Source organism: Panthera onca, chromosome E2 (assembly GCF_046562875.1).
Source record: "Panthera onca isolate mPanOnc1 chromosome E2, mPanOnc1 haplotype 2, whole genome shotgun sequence".
In the NCBI taxonomy this organism is placed as follows: Eukaryota; Metazoa; Chordata; class Mammalia; order Carnivora; family Felidae; genus Panthera; species Panthera onca.
This window is the reverse complement of record NC_138353.1, coordinates 747,972-767,341: the sequence shown is the minus strand read 5'-3', so window position 1 is coordinate 767,341 and position 19,370 is coordinate 747,972. Positions and strand designations below refer to the sequence as shown.

General features: G+C 43.2%; 1 protein-coding gene and 1 long non-coding RNA gene across 2 annotated transcripts in view; one reads left to right on the top strand and one right to left on the bottom strand.

The window, feature by feature from the left end:
- The window catches only part of LOC132691070 (uncharacterized), a 233,498-nt gene that overhangs the window by 128,744 nt on the left and 85,384 nt on the right, over positions 1–19,370 (bottom strand). The window lies entirely within an intron of this gene.
- LOC144614583 (uncharacterized) lies at positions 60–18,699 on the top strand. The gene is made up of 2 exons (XR_013552426.2): positions 60–441; positions 18,489–18,699. It is a non-coding gene; the product is annotated as an uncharacterized LOC144614583 (long non-coding RNA).

Genomic DNA, 19,370 nt, shown 5'->3' with positions numbered 1-19,370 from the left:
CAGAGTTACAGCGGCCACCGAAGGGGGTTCTGCCCCAGGGACTTCCAGAGTTCGGCCAGCTGTCCCGCAGAGTTCCTGCAAAGTGCTGCTTCTACCAGAGGGAGCGGCTTTGTTGGTTTTTAAAGTCCAAAGCCTAAAACTAGTAGTTTAGTTGCTCCCACTTCCTCTTCCTGAGGTAAATGACACATCATTCAAATGTGTCCAGCACTTAAGAAATCAAAGGAGGCCGTGCACTGCTGGAAAGATGTTGCTCTTCAAATGCTTGCAGCCTGAAGCGTTAGAGTCAGTTTTGAAATTGGTCGGGAACAATACAAAAGTCCCCGTTATCATAAAAATTCAGCCCAGTGCATTTTGAAGGTCTTCAGGATCAGTCTCTCGTTTGTGAATTGGGCAGCATCACATCTAGCAAGTTAAGGGAAGCAACAAAGAGCTACAGAAAGGGTAAGGTTTTTAAAGCTGGAACAAGAAGTTCAGAAGCAGAAAAAAGGATTATGTCAGGCGAGGTCACTTTGTTATGGGACAAAAAGGTCTTATCAGCGGAATACCTCATCTTTGGGCGACGCAGAGGACCCATTCGTGGGGCCGATTACCCTTTTGGTGCTGACCACAACATTCCTCACTGACCAGTGGAAACTATATTTCTGGGTAGTGCTGAAGTTGTATGAGTTTAGGTATTGTGCCCTGCTTTGGTGACATGACCCAGCAGAAGTGACTCCATTTGGGGCCTGTGGTTCCCTTTGTCACAGCCTATACAAGTCCGTGACAGGGACGGTAGGCCACCCTGAATTAGGTAAACTGACATGTCAGCCTCTGGTTCCACACAAAACTTCATATGCCCATATCGTGATTGTTGTCCAATCTTTTTTTTTTTTTTTTTAATTTAATGTTTATTTATGTTTGAGAGAGAGCCAGAGTATGAGTGGAGAAGGGGCAGAGAGATGGAGACACAGAATCCAAAGCAGGCTCCAGGCTCTGAGCTGTCAGCATAGAGCCTGACGTGGGGCTCGAACCCACGAACCGCGAGATCATGACCTGAGCCAAAGTTGGACCCCCAACCGCCTGAGCCACACAGGCGCCCCGTGTCTTCCCATCTTTTGAGGAACATTTTTATCCATATGTTACTTACTCCACATTCCCAGATATACTCAGTTCCTGTCAGGAGATTGACATCGATCCCAAACAGAGAGCAACTTAACTGATGCTATATTTGGTACCAAACACGTTGCCATTTAGTTGGAGCCAGTGTGCAAAGGGAGAATCTGAACCCTGAAGTAAAGGATTATCTGAACCCAATGACCTCATCCTCTTGCTGGGAAGTGATTCTCATTTCTTCAGGCACTGGCAGTAGGAATTGAAAGTATCCTAGAAAATCGGATGTGAAATGCCCATTTCAGAAAGCAGTTCACAACATTTATCTAGTGGTTTAAGACAGTGCCAGAAATACCTATGGGCAAACCAACATTCCACCTCCCTACACATCAGTAAAGAGTAAAAAACAGTTACAAACTAACAGAACTTTTAGAAGCAGGCTGTAAGTCTGAGAAATAGATAGAACCAAATGGAGCATGTGACTGTGCTAAACCAATACTTGGTTTATGTGAGGGTTTTATCTCAAGAATGTGACGTTTTCATTCCTACAAGCATTGAACAATACTACTGTCCAGCTTAAAAATAAATAGCCAGTTATTTTACTAGCTAACTGATTTTATTCAGGAATGACAAAGGAATTTCAACTGAGGATAACCACACCATGGCAATCCACAGGCAAGGTTCAAGAGACAGAGGGAAAGTCAGCATTAAAAAAAAAATAAAGGTCCAGAGCTACTTTCCCAAATGTTTATTTATTTTTTAGAGAGGGAGAGCAAGTGGGAGAGGGGCGGGGGGCGCGGGGGTGGGCAGGCACACTGGATCCAGAGCAGGCTCCGGGCTGACACCAGATAGCCCAATGTGGGGCTTGAACTCATGAACCATAAAAAAATGGCCTGAGCTGAAGTTGGAAACTCAACCAAGTGAGCCACTTAGGCATCACAAAAGTCTGGGTTTATTAGGTTTAAGGTGGAGATTGGGGACAGTTGCTTTCAACAAAAGTTCACTGAAGAACAAAAGTTTGAGGTTGTGGCGGGTTTTCACTGGCTGCATGCCATGGTTAGTGTTTCCTTAATGGGGCAAGGAGAGATCATCCTTCTTTTTGTGAAAGGCAGGAGATTAATTTCCAACTGGGAATGTGTCCTCCCTTGTCAAGACAAAAGTTATCTCCCCTCCTCCTGCTCTTTATGCATGTCATGTCTGCGTGAGAGGTCTCCTTCCAGGGCCTCCTGAATCCATTCTAGTAAGATTCCATTTACTAATCTTCACACTAATTTGGAGACTTATGAGAGGTAGATGAGAGGTAAATTCTAATGTCATGTTTACTCACTGTTCTAAAATATGTGCATTGAGCACATAATGTGTTTTCAAGAACTTTTGGCAGATGCATGCGAAAACTCAGTTACAAGAGAAGCAGTCCCGTCTTCATGTGCCTTTTATCGTGTTCAAGAAAAACACAGGAAACATGAAGCAGGAATACTAAGTTCTATTGTACGTTAGAATGTGGGAGGTGTGATGGAAACAACAAGAGGTGATTTTGTGAGAAAAGGACGTTGGAGGGGCGCCTGGGTGCCTCAATGGGTTAAGTGTCCTACTTCGGCACAGGTCATAATCTCACAGTTCATGAGTTCGAGCCCTGTATCGGGCTCTGTGCTGACAACTCAGAGACTGGAGCTTGCTTCAGATTCTGTGTCTCCCTCTCTCTGCCCCTCTCATTCTCACACTCTGTCTCTCTTGAAATAAATAAATTTTAAAATTAAAAAAAAAAAGAAGAGGACATTTTATGTAATATTACACAGGGCTGTGTGGCAGCCCTCATTATTACGTGCACCATGAGGAAATGTGAGTCCTGTGGGTTATTACTTTTATTAGTTTTGTTTAAATAAAGCGAGGTACATTAAAATTTAGAAGTGCCTATTTGAGCAAACACCAAATCCAATCAGGCAGCCCCAAACCCAGCAAGGGGAAAGGCTTGTATAGACCAAAATGAGAAGAAAAGGAAACACGTTACATGACTGGCTATAGCTTCAGAAACTATCTTATATGGGAAAGCCTAGTTGCCTGTTAGAGACAGGGTACCCTTGGGTTTTGAATTCTGACCCTTGAGGCATTTACAAGAATTGCTTGAAGTGAGGTGTAGGTGGCTAAGGCATTGGAGCCACCTGAGTCTAATGGCCTTCTTGTTGATGTACAGTTTCCAGCAAAAGAAACACGTTGGTAGGTGGCTTCAGTGTGTGGACTCCTTGGCATCAGAGCCCCTGGAACTCCATTCATTTAAGCCTTTATTTTTTTTCTTTCTCTCTTTTTTAAAAAAAAATTTTTTTTTAACGTTTATTTATTTTTGAGACAGAGACACAGAGCATGAACGGGGGAGGGCCAGAGAGAGGGAGACACAGGATCTGAAGCAGGCTCCAGGCTCTGAGCTGTCAGCACAGAGCCCGACGCGGGGCTGGAACTCACAGAGCAGGAGATCATGACCTGAGCCGAAGTTGGTCGCTCAAATGACTGAGCCACCCAGGCGCCCCTCATTTAAGCCTTTAGATTCCTTGGCTCACTGCAGAGAAACTCAGGAGGTTTCCATTAGACATCTTTGGACTGGGGGAGGGGAGGAGCTAAGATACTGGCAGAGTAGGAGGATCCTAGGCTCATTTCTTCCCTTAAACACGACTAAATAACTATCCAATCACTCTGAATACCCATAAAATCAACCTGGGTTCAACAGAACAAACTGCACAACTAGAGGCAGAGAAGATGTCACATCAAGGGAAGCAGGAAGTGCAGAGATGGGGTTTGGGCAAGAAACAGATTGGGGGGCTGCAGAGGGCTGGGATCCCTGGGAGATGAGAGACAGAGAGAGACAGAGAGACAGAGAGAGAGAGAGAGACAGAGAGAGGGAGGGAAGGAGGGAGGAGGGAGGAGAGCACAGGGGATTGCACTAGGAAAACACTTCCCCAAAGCCATTCACTGGAAAAATGAGAGGACCTGACACTTGGCAGCTTTTGCAACCAACAGGGCTCAGAGACTAGATTTTAAATGTTGGTGGGTTTCACTGGGATGTAGCCCTGAGCGTCTGCCCTACTCCTCTAGAGTAGGCAGGCAAGCAACCTGGAGTCAGAAGGCACGATCTGAAGAACACCTAGGGACCACAGGGCAGACACTGTTCACTCTTCTTGGAGTGCATCTGTGAGAAGTGGGTTAGCAGAGATGCCTCCCTGGGAACAAAAGAACCAGCTGCACCATTTCCCTCCCATGCCCCTTGGCATAGATGCAGAAGAGCTGCTGAGGGTGGCTCAGGCTGACACTGGCTGCCTAGCCTGCTTGCTCCAAGTCCCAAGGCCCGTGCTCTGGGGCAACCGCCCCTCTCAGTCCAACACGCATCAGCCTCAGGATGGAGAGACCCTATCCCAGGTAATCAGCACAGGCCCCTGCCACAGCATGTCCCTAAATTTTTGAGTTGTAAAAGTCAGCATACTGGGCTGGGATAGAGCCCAAAGCACTGCTCCTGGCAAGCAAACATCCCAGAGACAGACAGAGTGAAAACGGCTCTCTGTAAACTGCCTTGGATGCATGGGGGATTATTGACCCTTCTGGGAGTGCTTCCCTGAGAGCAGTAAGCATGGAGACCCCTCTCCAGGATCAAAGGGGTTGGCTGGTGCCATTTTCCTCCACTGCCCCTCAGCAAAATCCAGTAAACAGCACAGGGCGAACACTGGTTTCCTAACCTGCATACACCAAGTCCCACCCACCTGCACTCTGCCAGCAGTGCCCTTCTGGGCCACGTAGGCTTAAGTCCCACGGCTGTGGGCCCATTCGAAAGATGACCAGCAGAAACCCCCACACACACCACATCTCCTGACCAGAGTGTTCTGCAAGGATTCAGTTCTAGTGGAAGTAGCATCAGGTCTCATTTAACAAGCAGGCCTGAGACACCTAGTTAAAATTTGCCACATTCAGGCCAAGGACCAAACAGTGCCCACTGTGGGCAAGGAGAACCTCTGCAAGCAACTGGCCTGAAGGATAGAGCAGCAAATCACAGCAGTAGAGTACACACAGTACACACAACAGACACTCCCTGAAGCACCAGGCCATGGACACTATATGACTTCTCCTTAATAAAGCCATTACTCTCAGGAAAAGAAAATTTGATGGGCTTCTCTAATATACAGAAGAAGACAGAGACCTAAACAAAATGCCCACATGGAGGAATTCTTCCCTAAAGGAAGAACAAGATAAAATTACAGCCAGAGCGCCTTAGACGGTTGAGCATCCAATTCTTGATTTTTGGCTTAGTTCATGATCTCACGGATCATGAGATTGAGGCCCATATCGGGTTCTGTGACTAGGCGAGAAGCCTGCTTGGGATTTTCACTCTCCCTCTCTCTCCAGCCATCCCCTGTCTCACTCTCTCATTCTCTAAAAATAAATAAATACAATTCAAAAAACAACAACAACAACAACAACAACAACAACAACAACAACAACAGTAAAATCACAGCCAGAGATCTAATTAACACAGATCTAATTAATATACTCATGGAGAACTTAAAGCAATAATCTGAGGATACTTGCTGGGCTTGAGAAAAGAAGGGAAGACATCTGGGAGGTCTTTACCAGAGAAACAAAACAGTTAAAAAACAATCAGGCAGGAATGAAAAGTGCAATGACTGAGACTTGAAACACATTGGATGTAATGACAAGGGTGGAAGAAGGAGAGGAACAAATAAGTCATATAGAGGATAGAAATAGGGAAAATAATGAAGATGAACAAAGGAGAGAAAGAAGACAGAGGATCATGGGGATAGACTTAGGGAACTTGGTGATTCCATCAAACATAATAGCATTCGTATCATAGGAGTCCCAGAAGAACTGGAGAGGGAAAAGGAGATAGAAAGTTGATTTCAGGCCATTATAGCTGAAAACTTCCCTTATCTGAGAAAGTAAATAGACATCCAAATCCAGGAGGGAAAAAGAACTCCCAACAAACTCAACAAAAGCAAGGCCAGCACCATACATATTATAATTAAATTTGCAAAATATACTGCTAAATCAAAAATCCTAAAAGCACCAAGACAATAGAAGCCTCTAACTAACAAGGGAAGACCCATCAGAATAGCTGCAGATCTCTCCATAGAAACTTGGCAGGCCAGAAGGGAGTGGCATGATATATTCAACGTGCAGAATGGGAAAAGTATGCAGCCTAGAATATTCTATGCAGCAAGAGTGTCGTTCAGAATGGACAGAGAGATAAAGAGTTTCCCAAAAAACAAAAATGAAAGGAGCTCACGACCACTAAACCAGCCCTCCAACAAATATTAAAGGGGACTCCTAGAGTGAGAAGGAAAGACCAAAAGTGATAGAGACTGGAAAGGAACAGAGAAAATCTCCATAAACAATGATAAAACAAGTCATAAAATGGAACTAAATTCATTTTCATCAATACTTACTCTTATCAGTTCTGGTCTTGATCTCTGCATTTGAGTTTGAGCTCTTGCTTGGGCTCTGTGCTGGGTGTGTAGCTTACTTAAAAAAAAATTACTCTGGGAGTGCCTGAGTGGCTCAGGTAGATGAGTGACCAACTCTTGGTTTAGGCTCAGGTCATGATCTTATGGTTCATGAGTTCAAGCCCTGTATCAGGCTCTGTACTGACAGTGTGGACCCTGTCTCTGTCTCTGTCTCTGTCTCTCTCTCTCTGTAACTCTCTTTCCCTCTCTCACTCTCTCTCTCACACTTCTTCTCTCTCTCTGTCTCTCTCTCTCCCCTTATCTTTCTGCTCCTCCTGCATTCTCTGTCTCTCACCATCTCTCAAAATAAATAGATAAACTTAAAAAAACTATTCTGAATGTAAATGGACTAAACTTTCCATCAAAATACATAGGGTGTTACAATCTCTAAAAAAACCAAGACTAACCCCCCCACCCAATAAACCAGCAAGAAAACAAGACCCTTCTGTATGCTGCCTCAAAAAGACTCGTTTAAGACCTAAGACACCTGCAGATTGAAAGTGAGGGGATGGAGAATCATCTATCATGCAAATGAACATCAAAGAAAGCTGGAATAGCAAGACTCATATCAAACAAGATTTTATTTTATTTATTTTTTTTTTTAACGTTTATTTATTTTTGAGACAGAGAGAGACAGAGCATGAACAGGGGAGGGTCAGAGAGAGAGGGACACACAGAACCCGAAACAGGCTCCAGGCTCTGAGCTGTCAGCACAGAGCCCGACGCGGGGCTCGAACTCACGGACCCTGAGATCATGACCTGAGCCGAAGTCGGACGCTTAACCGACTGAGCCACCCAGGCGCCCCTCAAACAAGATTTTAAACCAAAGACTATATAACAAGAGTTGAAGAGGACACTATATCATAAGAAAAAGAACAATCCAACAATAAGATCTAACAATTGTAAATACTTATGCCCTGAATATGAGAGTACCCAGATATATAAAACAATAAATAACAAACATAAAGGGAGCTATGATGGTGGAGTAACAGAAGGGCCTTCCCTATACAGTCCTCATCTCTTGAACACAGCTAGATAAATATCAAATCATTCTGAACACCCAGGAAAACGATCTGAAGACACACATGACAAACTGCACACTAAAGAAAGAGACAAGAGGCCACACCGTGAAAGTTAAGAGAGGTGGAGATATGACTTGGGGGAGGAAAGGGCCGCGTGTGCTGCAGAACAGAGGGAGCCATGATCACACAGAGATGACACACAAAGAGAAACGGAAAGGGAAAAGGGAAGGGGAAGAGAAAAGAGAGGGGGAGGAGTACGGAGAGGGAGAGGGAGAGAGAGAGAGGAGAGAGGATGAAAGCACACAGAACCCAGGGGATTGCACAAGGAAAACACTTTCTAAAGCCATTCACAGGAAAAACAAGAAGGGCTGATTATCGTGAATTTTAAGAATGAGTGGAACTCAGAGATCCTCATTTTGGCTGGTATGGATCCTGGTGGCTGTGTAGTGCTCATATGGAAACAGAGGGCAGGGCCCTGGAGCACACAGCATGATCTGAGGATCCCCTGGGGTGCACTGGAAGAGATGTTTCCCCCTTCTTGGAGTGCACCTGGCAGAGGAGACATTGTCTCTCACTGGTCCAAACATTTGGCAGGTGCCATTGTGCACAACCACCTCTTAGCACAAGGGCAGAGACACCTGCTGAGGGCAGCCAACCTAGACACCGGTTTTTGCTGCACTTTACCCCAAACTCCAAGCTCCTGTGCACTGGTGCAACTGCCTTTCTAGGACAGACCTGCATCAGCACCAGCATGGCAAAACACCCCTCCCCCAATCCAGAGTACCGGTGTGGGTCTGCACCACGACAGGCCCCTATACTTTGGAGTTTTAAAACTCAGCCAGCCTGCCTGGGATACAACACAGGTGCACTGCACTTCCAGATGGGCAGACAGCCCAGACACGGATGCGGTGAAGGCAGGGATTCTGTGGGACACCTGGGACACATGCAGGGAGATGATTCACTCATCTCATCTCTGAGGGCTTCCCAGACACCAGCCGGCATGAACTTCCCTCTCGGGAATGAGAAAGAGGGCTGGTGCCATTTTCATCGCCCACTCATCAGTATGGACTGACTTCAGTGAGCAGCACAGCGCAAACAGTGGAGTCCAGAACTGCTTTCACCAAGCCCCACCAATCTGCACTCTGCCAGTGCCTCTTTACTAGGGCAAGCGTGCCTGAGAACCAGAGCAGCATGCCCTTCCCACTGAAGACCAGCACAAACACTCCGCGCATACAAGACTACGGACCACAGAGTGCTACAAAGCTTCAGTTAACTGGAAATAGCATCAGGGCTCTTTCATCAAGTAGATGAGAGCACAGCTAGTTAAAACTTACCACACTCTAGACAAGGTGCAAACACTCCCCAGTGGTGAAATGGAGAAACTTTGCTGAAGAGTGACCTGAGGGAAACAGCAGCAAAAACACAGCAGCAGACTGCACACAGCATACACACAGCATATACCTGGCACCTGAAGCACCAAGGCTCTGGTCAGTATTATGAGCTGTTTTTAACAAAGCCATTACTCTCAGAATCAGAGAACATAGCAGGCTTTCCTAACACAGAGAAGAAGACAGAGACCTAGACAAAATACAAGAGGGAGGAATTCATCCCAAAAGAAAGAGCAAGAAAAGGTCACAGATAGGGATCTAATCAAAAGAGGTATAGGTAATATGCCTGATATAGAACTTAAAGCAACAATCATAAGGATGCTACCTGGGCTTGAGAAACCGCAGAAGACAGCAGGGACTTCCTTACCACAGAAATAAAAGAACGAAACACTAGTCGGCCTGAAATAAAGAATGCCAAAACCGAGAAGTGAAACTGATGGATTGTAATGACAACAAGGATGGAAGAAGCCGTGGAATGAATAAGTGATATAGAAGATAAAATTATGGAAAATAATAAAGCTGAAAAGAAGAGGGAAATAAAAATATTGGATCATGAACGTAGAACTAGGGAACTTAGCGACTCCACAAAATGTAGTAATACTCATATCATAGGAGTCCCAGAGAAAGAAGAGAGAGGAAAAGGGGACAGGCTTATTTGAGGAAATTATAGCTGAAAACTTCCCTAATTCAGGGAAGGAAACAAACGTCCAAATCCAAGAAGCAGAGAGAACTCCCATCAAAATCAACAAAAGCAGTGGACTTCAAGCTGCATTACAAACGTGTAATCAACAAGACAGTATGGCACTGGCGTAAGAACACACACTCAGATCAGTGGGACAGAACAGAGAACCCAGATATGGACACAGAAACGTATGGCCAACTAATCATTGGCAAAGCAGGAAAGCATATCCAATGGAATAAAGACAGTCCCTTCAGCAAGTGGTGCTGGGAAAACCGGACAGTGACATGCAGAAAAACGATTCTGGACCACTTTCTTACACCATACACAAAAATCAACTCAAAATGGATGAAAGACATAAATGTAAGACAGGAAGCCATCAAAATCCTTGAGGACAAAGCAGGCAAAAACCTCTTTGACCTTGGCCACAGCAACTTCTTACTCAACAAGTCTCCAGAGGCAAGGGAAACAAAAGCAAAAATGAACTATTGAGACCTCATCAAAATAAAAAGCTTCTGCACAGCGAAGGAAACAATCAGCAAAACTAAAAGGCAACCAGTGGAATGGCGGAAGATATTTGCAAACGACATATCAGATAAAGGGTTAGTATCCAAAATCTAAAAAGAACTTATCAAACTCAACACCCAAAAAACAAATAGTCCAGTAAAGAAATGGACAAAAGATATGAATAGACATTTCTCCAAAGAAGACACATGAAAAAATGCTCAACATCACTCATTATTGGGGAAATACAAATCAAAACCACAATGAGATACCACCTCACACCTGACAGAAGGGCTAACATTAACAAACTCAGGCGCAACAGATGTTGGCGAGGATGCTGAGAAAGAGGATCTCTTTTGCACTGCTGGTGGGAATGCAAACTGGTGCAGCCACTCTGGAAAACAGTATGGAAGTTCCTAAAAAATTTGAAAATAAAACTACCCTATGACCCAGCAATTGCAGTACTAGGTATTTATCCAAGGGATGCAGGTATGCTGTTTCGAAGGGGCACATGCACCCCAATGTTTATAGCAGCACTATCAACAATAGCCAAAGTATGGAAAGAGTCCAAATGTCCATCGATGGATGAATGGATAAAGAAGATGTGGGGTGTGTATGTGTACACACACACACACACACACAAACACACACACACTGGAGTATTACTCGGCAATCAAAAAGAATGAAATCTTGCCATCTTGCAACTACATGGATGGAACTGGAGGGTATTATGCTAAGCGAAATTAGCCAGAGAAAGACAAATATCATATGACGTCACTCCTATGAGGACTTTAAGACACAGAACAGATGAACACAAGGGAAGGGAATCAAAAATAATATAAAAACAGGGAGGGGGACAAATCATACGAGACTCTTAGATATGGAGAACAAACAGAGGGTTACTGGAGGGGTTGTGGGATGGGGAGTGGTCTACATGGGTAGGGACGTTAAGGAACCTACCCCTGAAATCACTGTTGCACTAAATGTTAACTAATTTGGATGTAAATTTAGAAAAAGAAAAGAAAAAAAAATCAACAAAAGCAGGCCAACACCGGGACATATCATAGTAAAATTTGCAAAATATAGAGATAAGGAAAAAATCCTAAAAGGGAAAAGGGAAAAGGGAAAAGAAATCCATAACCTACAAGGCAAGACAAATAAGGTTAGAAATTTCCACAAAGATCTGGCAGACCTGAAGGCAGTGGCATGAATCACTGTGCTGAATGGGAAAAATCTGCAGCCAAGAATACTCTATCCAGCAAGACTGTCATTCAGAAGAGAAGGAAACATAAAGAGCTTCCCAGACAAACAAAACTTATGGAGTTTGTGACCACCAGATGAGATCTGCAAAAAATATTAAAGAGAACTCTTTGAGTGGGAAAGAAAGACTGAAAGTGACAAAGGTTAAATAGGAACAGAAAAAAATCTTCAGAAACAATGACTTAACAAGTGATACAGGGGCGCCTAGCTGGCTCAGTTGGTTAAGCGTCCGACTTTGGCTCAGGTCATGATCTCATGGTTCATAGGTTTGAACCCCGTGTCGTACTCTGTGCTGACAGCTCAGAGCCTGGAGCCTGCTATGGATTCTGTCTCCCTCTCTCTCTCACCCTCCCCTGCTTGTTCTCTCTCTCTCTCTCTCTCTCTCTCTCTCTCTCCCTAAAAGAAATAAACATTAAAAAAAAATTTTAAAACAACAAGTGATACAATGGCACTAAATTCATAACTGTCAATAATCACTCTAATGTAAATGAACTAAATATTCCAATCAAAAGACTTAGGGTGTCAGAATGGATGAAGAAAACAAGATCCATCTACATCCTGTCTACAAGAGACTCACTTTATATTTTTTTATTTTTAAAAATTTTTAAATATTTATTTTTCAGAGAGAGACAGAGAGGGAGAGCTTGTGGAAGGGACAGACAGAGAGGGAGACACAAAATCCGAAGCAGGCTCCAGACTCTGAGGTGTCAGCACACAGTCCAACACAGGGCTCGAACCCACAAACTGCAAGATCATAACCTGAGCTGAAATTGGTCGCCTAACCAACTGAGCTGCCCAGGCCCCTCAGGAGACTCACTTTAGACCTAAAACACCTACAGACTGAAAGTGTGGGGATGGAGAAACATTTATCTTCTTAATAGATGTCAAGGGAAAGCCAGAGTAGCCATGCTTATATCAGACAGACTAGATTTAAACCAACGACTGTAACAAGAGTTAAGAATGGCACTATATCATAATAAAGGGGTCTATTCGCCAAGAACTAACAATTGTAAATATTTATGCCCCCATCTTGGCGTTCCCAAAGATATAAATCAATTAATAAAAAAAATAATGAAACTCATTGATAATAATACAATAAAAGTAGATGGCTTTAACACCCCATTGACAGCAATCCACAGATCATCCAGTAGAAAATCAACAAGGAAACGATGGCTTTGAATGACACACTGGACCAGATGCATATAACCGACATAGTCACAACATTTCACCCTAAAGAAGCAGATACACATTCTTATCAAGGGCGCATGGGACATTCTCTAGAATATTATTACACAGTGGGTCACAATTCAGGCTTCAACAGGTACAAAAAGATTGAGATTACGTGATGCATATTTCCCACCATGACACTATGAAACTTCAGGTCAGCCACAAGAAACAATTTGGAAGCACCACAAATACGTGGAGACTAAAGTACATCCTACTAAAGTAGGAATGAGTCAACCAGGAAATGAAAGATAAAAAATTCATGGAAACAAATGAAAATGAAAACGAAAATGAAAATACGATGGTACAAAACCTTTGGGATGCGGGGTGCCTGGGTAGCTCAGTCGGTTAGGCGTCTGACTTGGGCTCAGTCATCATCTCATGGCTTGTGAGTTCGAGCCCTGCATCAGGATCTGTGCTGACAGCTCAGAGCTTGAAGCCTGCTTTGAATTCTGTGTCTCCTTCTCTCTCTGCCCTTCCCATCCCCCCTCTCAAAAATAAATAAACATTAAGAAAAGAAGTTTTTTAAACTTTGGGATGCAGCAAAAGTGGTCCTAAGAGATAAGTATATGGCAATACAGGCCCACCTCAAAAAGAAGAAAGGCAAACCTAACCTTATACCTAAAGAAGCTAGAAAAAGAAGAACAAATGAAGCCTAAAGCCAGCAGAAGGGAAATAATAAAGATTAGACCCGAAATAAGTGACATAGAGACAAACAAGTAAACAAAAACAAAAATGAAAACAAAAATAGAAGAACAGATCAATGAAACCAGGAACTTCTTCTTTGAAAGACACAATAAAAGGGATGAACACCTAGTGAGACTTATGAAAAAGAAAAGAGAAAGCACTCAAATAAATTAAATCACAAATGGGAGAGGAGAGATCACAAGCAACAGCCCAGAAATACAAATATAAGAGAATATTATGAAAAATAATATACCATCACACCAGGTAATCTTGAAGAAATGAAAAAAAACCTAGAAACATATGAACTACCAAAACTGAAACAGGAAAAAATAGAAAATTTGAACAGACTGATAACCAGCAAAGAAATTGCACCAGTAGTCAAAAATCTCCCAACAGTAAATCTCTAGGGCCACATGGCTTCCCAAATTTTAAAGAAGAGTTAATACCTATTCTTTTCAAACTATTCCAAAAAATGGAAATGGAAGGAAAACTTCCAAACCAATTCTATGACACCAGAATTACCTTGATCGGAGAACCAAAGACCACACTAGAAAAAATAATTACAGGCAATATCCCCGATTAACATGGATGAGAAATTTCTCAACAAAACTGTAGCAAATCAAATCAAACAGCATGTTAAAAGAATCATTCACCATGAACAGAGTAGGATTTATTCCAGGGTTGCAAAGGTGATTCAATATTCACAAATCAATCGATGTGATACACCACATTAACAACAACAACAACAACAACAACAACAACAACAGCAACAACAATAACAACAAAGGATAAGAACAATAGGATCCTCTCAATAGATGCAGAAGAAACACTCGACAAAGTACAGCATCCATGCTTTAGAAAACCCCTCTAAAGTACGAATAGAGGGAACATATCTCAACATCAAAAGGCCAAATATAAAAGAGTCAAGGCTAATATAATCTTCAATGGGGAAAAATGAGCTCTTCCTCTACAGTCAGGAACAAGACAGGGATGGCCACTCCCACCATTGTTATTTAACATTGTACCAGAAGTCCTTACTTCAGCAATCAGACAACAAAAAGAAATAAAAGGCACCCAAATTGGCAAGGAAGAAGTCAAATTTATACTATTTGCAGACGACACGATGCTCCATGTGGAAAACCTGAATGAGTCCACCAAAGAATTGCTAGAACTGATACCTGAATTCAGTAAAGTTCCAGGATACAAAGCAATGTACAGAACTCTGTTCCATTTCTATATGCCAATAAAAAAACAGCTGAAAGAGAAATCAAGGAATCGATCTCTTTTACAATTGCCGACAAAAACCATAAGAAACCTAGGAGTAAACCTAAACAAAGAGGTAAAAAAATCTGTACTCTGAAAACCATAGAGCACTTATGAAAGAAATTGAAGATGACACAAACAAATGGAAGCACATTATGTGTTCATGGGTTGGAAAAACAAATATTGTTAGAATGTCTATATTACCCAAAGCAATCTACACATTTAATGCGATCCCTATCAAAATATGACCAGCAGTTTTCACAGAGCTAGAACAAAACAATGCAAAAATTTGTATGAAAACATAAAAGATCCCAAATGTCCAAATCAATCCTAAAAAAGAAAATCAAAGCTGGAGGCATCACAATTCCAGAATTCAAGTTATATTACAAAGCTGTAGTGATCAACACAGTATGGTACTTGCACAAAAACAGGAAACATAGATCAATGGAACAGAGTAGAAAACCCGGAAATGAACCCACACCTATATGGTCAATTAATGCCCGACAAAGCAGGAAAGAATATCTAATAGAAAAAAGACAGTCTCTTCAACAAACGGTGCTGGGAAAACTGGATGGCAACATGCAAAAGAATCAAACTGGACCACTTTCTCACACCATACACAAAAAGTAAATTCAAAATGGATGAAAGAAGAGTGCCTGGATGACTCAGTCAGTTAAGCGTCCAACTCTTGATTTTGGCGCAGATCACGATCTCACGGTTTGTGAGTTCAAGCCCCACGTCCGGCTCTGTAATGCCAGCATGGAGCCCACTTGGGATTCTCTCTCTCCCTCCCTGTGATCCCCTCCCCCTCTCGTGCAGGCATGCACATGCATACTCTCCTTCTCTAAGTAAATAAAAATAAAAAAAAATTTTTAGTGGACGAAAGCCCTAAATGTGAGAGAAGAAACCATGAAAGCCTAGAGAACACAGGCAGAAACCTCTTTGAAATTGGCCTTAATGAGTTCTTACTAGATACGTCTCCCGAGGCAAGGGAAATAAAAGCTAAAGTAAACTATTGGAATTTCATCAAGATAAAAAAAAAACTTCTGCATGGCAAAGAAAACAACGAACAAAACTAAAAAGCAACCTACAGAACGGGAGAAGATATTTTCAAATGACATATCTGAGAAAGGGTTAATATCCACAATTTATAAACAACTTATAACATTCAACACCCAAAAAAACCCAAATAATTTACTTAAGAAATGGGCAGAAGACACAAACAGACATGTTTCCAAAGAAGATATACACATGGCTAACATACACATGAAAAGATACTCAACATCACTCATCATCAGGGAAATGCAAATCAAAACTACAATGAGATACCATGTCACACAACTCACAATGGCTACAGTTAACATCACAGGAAACAACAGATACTGGTGAGGTTGCAGAAAGAGGGTAACCCTCTTATGTTGGTGGGAATGGAAACTGCTGCAGCCACTCCGGAAAACAGTATGGAGGTTCCTCAAAAAGTGAAAAATGCTACTATCCTACAATCCAGTAATTGCACTACTAGGTACTGACCCAAAGGATACAAAAATATTGATACAAAGGAATACACGCACCCCCCATGTTCATAGCAGCACTATCAACAATAGCCAAATTAGGGAAAGAGCCCAGATTTCCATCGACTGATGAATGGATAAAGATGTGGTAGGTGTATGAGTGTATATATGTATGTATGTGTGTGTATGTATGTGTGTATATACATATATATGTGTATATGTGTGTGTATATGTACATATATGTGTTTATGCATATACATATATGTATATATATGTATGTATGTGTGTATACACATACATATATAAAATGGAATACTACTCAGCCACCAAAAAGAATGCAATCTTGCCTTTGCAACGACATGGATGGAGCCAGAGAGTATGATGCTAAGTGCAATTAGTCAGAGAAACACAAATCCCATAGGACTTCACTCATATGTGAAACTTAAGAAACAACACAAATGAACATGGGGCGGCGGGGGGGGGACGGTGAGGAGACAGGCAAGCAAGAAATAGACTCTTGTTAGGTGCTTTTTGCTTTTTGTTTTTATGGTTTTTTTTTTTTTTTTTTTTTGAAGGGGGAGGAGGAGCACAGAGAGACGGCGGCAGAATCCCAGGCAGGCTCTGTGTATGAGTGAAGAGTCTGATCCGGGGATCGACCCATGAACTGTGAGATCACAACATGAGCTGAAATCAAGTTCTGAATGCTTAACCAACTAAGCCACCCAGGCTCCCCGAGAAACAGATTCTTAACTATAGAGAACAAACGCAGGGTTACTTGAGGATAGGTGGGTGGGTGGGGGATGTGTTAACAGGTGATGGCTATCAAGGGGTGCACTTGTCGTGATGAGCACCAGTTGTTGTAAGTAATGAATCACTAAATTCTACACCTGAAACTAATACTGCACTGTATTTTAACTAGCTGGAATTTAAATAAATACTTGGAGGAAAAAGTATTCTGCTGTCCTCTGAGTCTACAGAGCTACAGTCCGCAGGTACTGCAGCCTGGAGGGAGGGAGCCTGGCCCTCCCTAAATGCTTGTTCTCACAGTTTCATCTCTGCACTGACCTTCTCCATTAGCATCACCTACCAACTCACTAGAAATGCTCATTCTCAGCCTATACCCTAGACTGACCGACTCAGACACTTTCCGGGTGATTCCAAGAAGCAGTGCTTTTGTTTTGTTTTGTTTTGTTTTGTTTTGTTTTGTTTTGTTTTGTGGTTCATTTATTATTGAGAAAGAGAGTGTGAGTGGGGGAGAAGCAGAAGGTCCAAAGTGGGCTCTGCGCTGAGAGCGGAGAGCCCAATGCAGGCCTCAAACTTACAAACCATGAGATCATGACTTGAGCCTAAGTCAGATGCTCAACCAACTGAGCCATGCAGGCGCCACTAAAGAGCGGTGTTTTAAGAAGACTCCGGGTGAAATAGACACAGAGTTAAGTATTCCCTCCACTTACTTGTTCCTGAAGACAGTAAACCCAATATGCTTGTGTTTAACATGAATCTTCTCTAAGGCTGCAGGATTTGAGAACCAAGCCTGCAAAATTTATCAGCACACAAATGTTTCCTTCACTAAAAAGTAAGGTCTACAATAGCTGATTTTCTATTGTTTATTAATGGATTACTACTCCTTTATGAACATACAAAGTGAAAAGCCTTCAATCACTCTCCCTCATACAGAAAAACGGTATTTGCATACCGTACTGGTATCCTATTACCATACTGGTATCCAACTACTTTGGCACTTGGATGCACATCTGTGTATCTATGTTCAAATACATTCCTACATTACCAAAACTCAAGTTCTGGTGCCCATTGCTCGAAAACCCAATACTCAAGAGACAAGTGTTCAATGGAAAGGAACATGAGCTCATTCAGGCGGCTGGCCACCCGGGGAGAAGGCGGACTTTTGTACACAGGCCAACTCCCAGGTCTCTGCCCCCCCCCCCCCCCAAGGATTTTTAAAGCAGTTTAGGGCAGTTAACCAGAAAAGGGAGCATAGCGGTCTGGAGCATCTCTTGACTACATGCAGACTCTTCTGGTGCTAGCTATGGATGTTATCACAGTGCTCAAAGGTTTTACAACAGGTTCTGGTTCCCCAGTGCCTAGGGGTTGTGCAAGAGGGTCTGCTTTGTGTTGTGGCATGTGGAACTGCTCTGCTCTTCTAGGAGAGAATGCCTGATCTACAGAGAAACATCCGCAGAGAAATCATGGGGACGAAGGATGCTTGGGAAACCTTCAAGATGACTGGATTGGCCATAGGGTTTGAGGTGGCTGCACCCCTACATACTATTTTTGTTAGTACTGAAAGAGGACCTCAGTTGCCTCTATTTTGACTTCAAACTTTCTCGTTGGGTTCCTTCCAGCTTGTCTCTTGGCTAAGGAAGACCCTGATGGCAAGCGTTCCCAGATGAGAACCAAAACGACCCCTTCAAGCAATAAAGAGTGCCCTGAACAGCAAGACCCCACCCGTGAGTGACTCCATGACAATGATCTACTTGACTCACTGACTCCCTGCATGTACCCACCCACCTTTGCTGACATTTTTCTTATATAAACCTAGAAGTGTTTTCACCACTTTGGAATCAGTCTTTGAGAATTTAGTCCACTGTGTTCCCTATGTTAGCCTCCCTGAAAGAGATTCACCCCCACTGGTTCCTCTGCCTTGGGATTTTGTCACCGCTGAGCAGCCAAACCTAGTCCACCTGGGACCCCCAGGCTTGGTGCTCTTACATCCCTGTACCTTATAGTACAACAAACTCATAATTTGTTGACCAACCTGTGCCTGAAGTTTTTTCCTTTACATAATCTTGGACAACCTAATCCAATGAGTTTAGCCCAGATGTCACACCCTGTCACCCTGAGGAGCTGCCAGAGTGGTCACAATTGTGCATGTGGAAAGGAATCAAGAACTCACCTGTGGACTGGGCTGTGTCCCTCAGGCGCCTCCCGGGTCAAGAATGGCCAGCGCTCGGGGCAATGCATTGCATTAAGGATCCACAGTGGGACCTTGAGCTCCACAGGACATATGGGGACTCAACCCAGCAGGTCCTTCCAAAGTCACCTCCGGGGGGTGCCATTTTCCTCCCCTGTCCCTGTGCCACTCCTGACCTGCGACCCAGCACCGTTTTCTCTCTGCAGGCCCCTTCCTGGCTGATGCTCTGAGATGACACCACCATCACGTGTGGGTCCGAGGAAAAAAGGTCTCAGCAGGTTCCTACACTAAGGCCGCTGACCTCTCCTTCTGG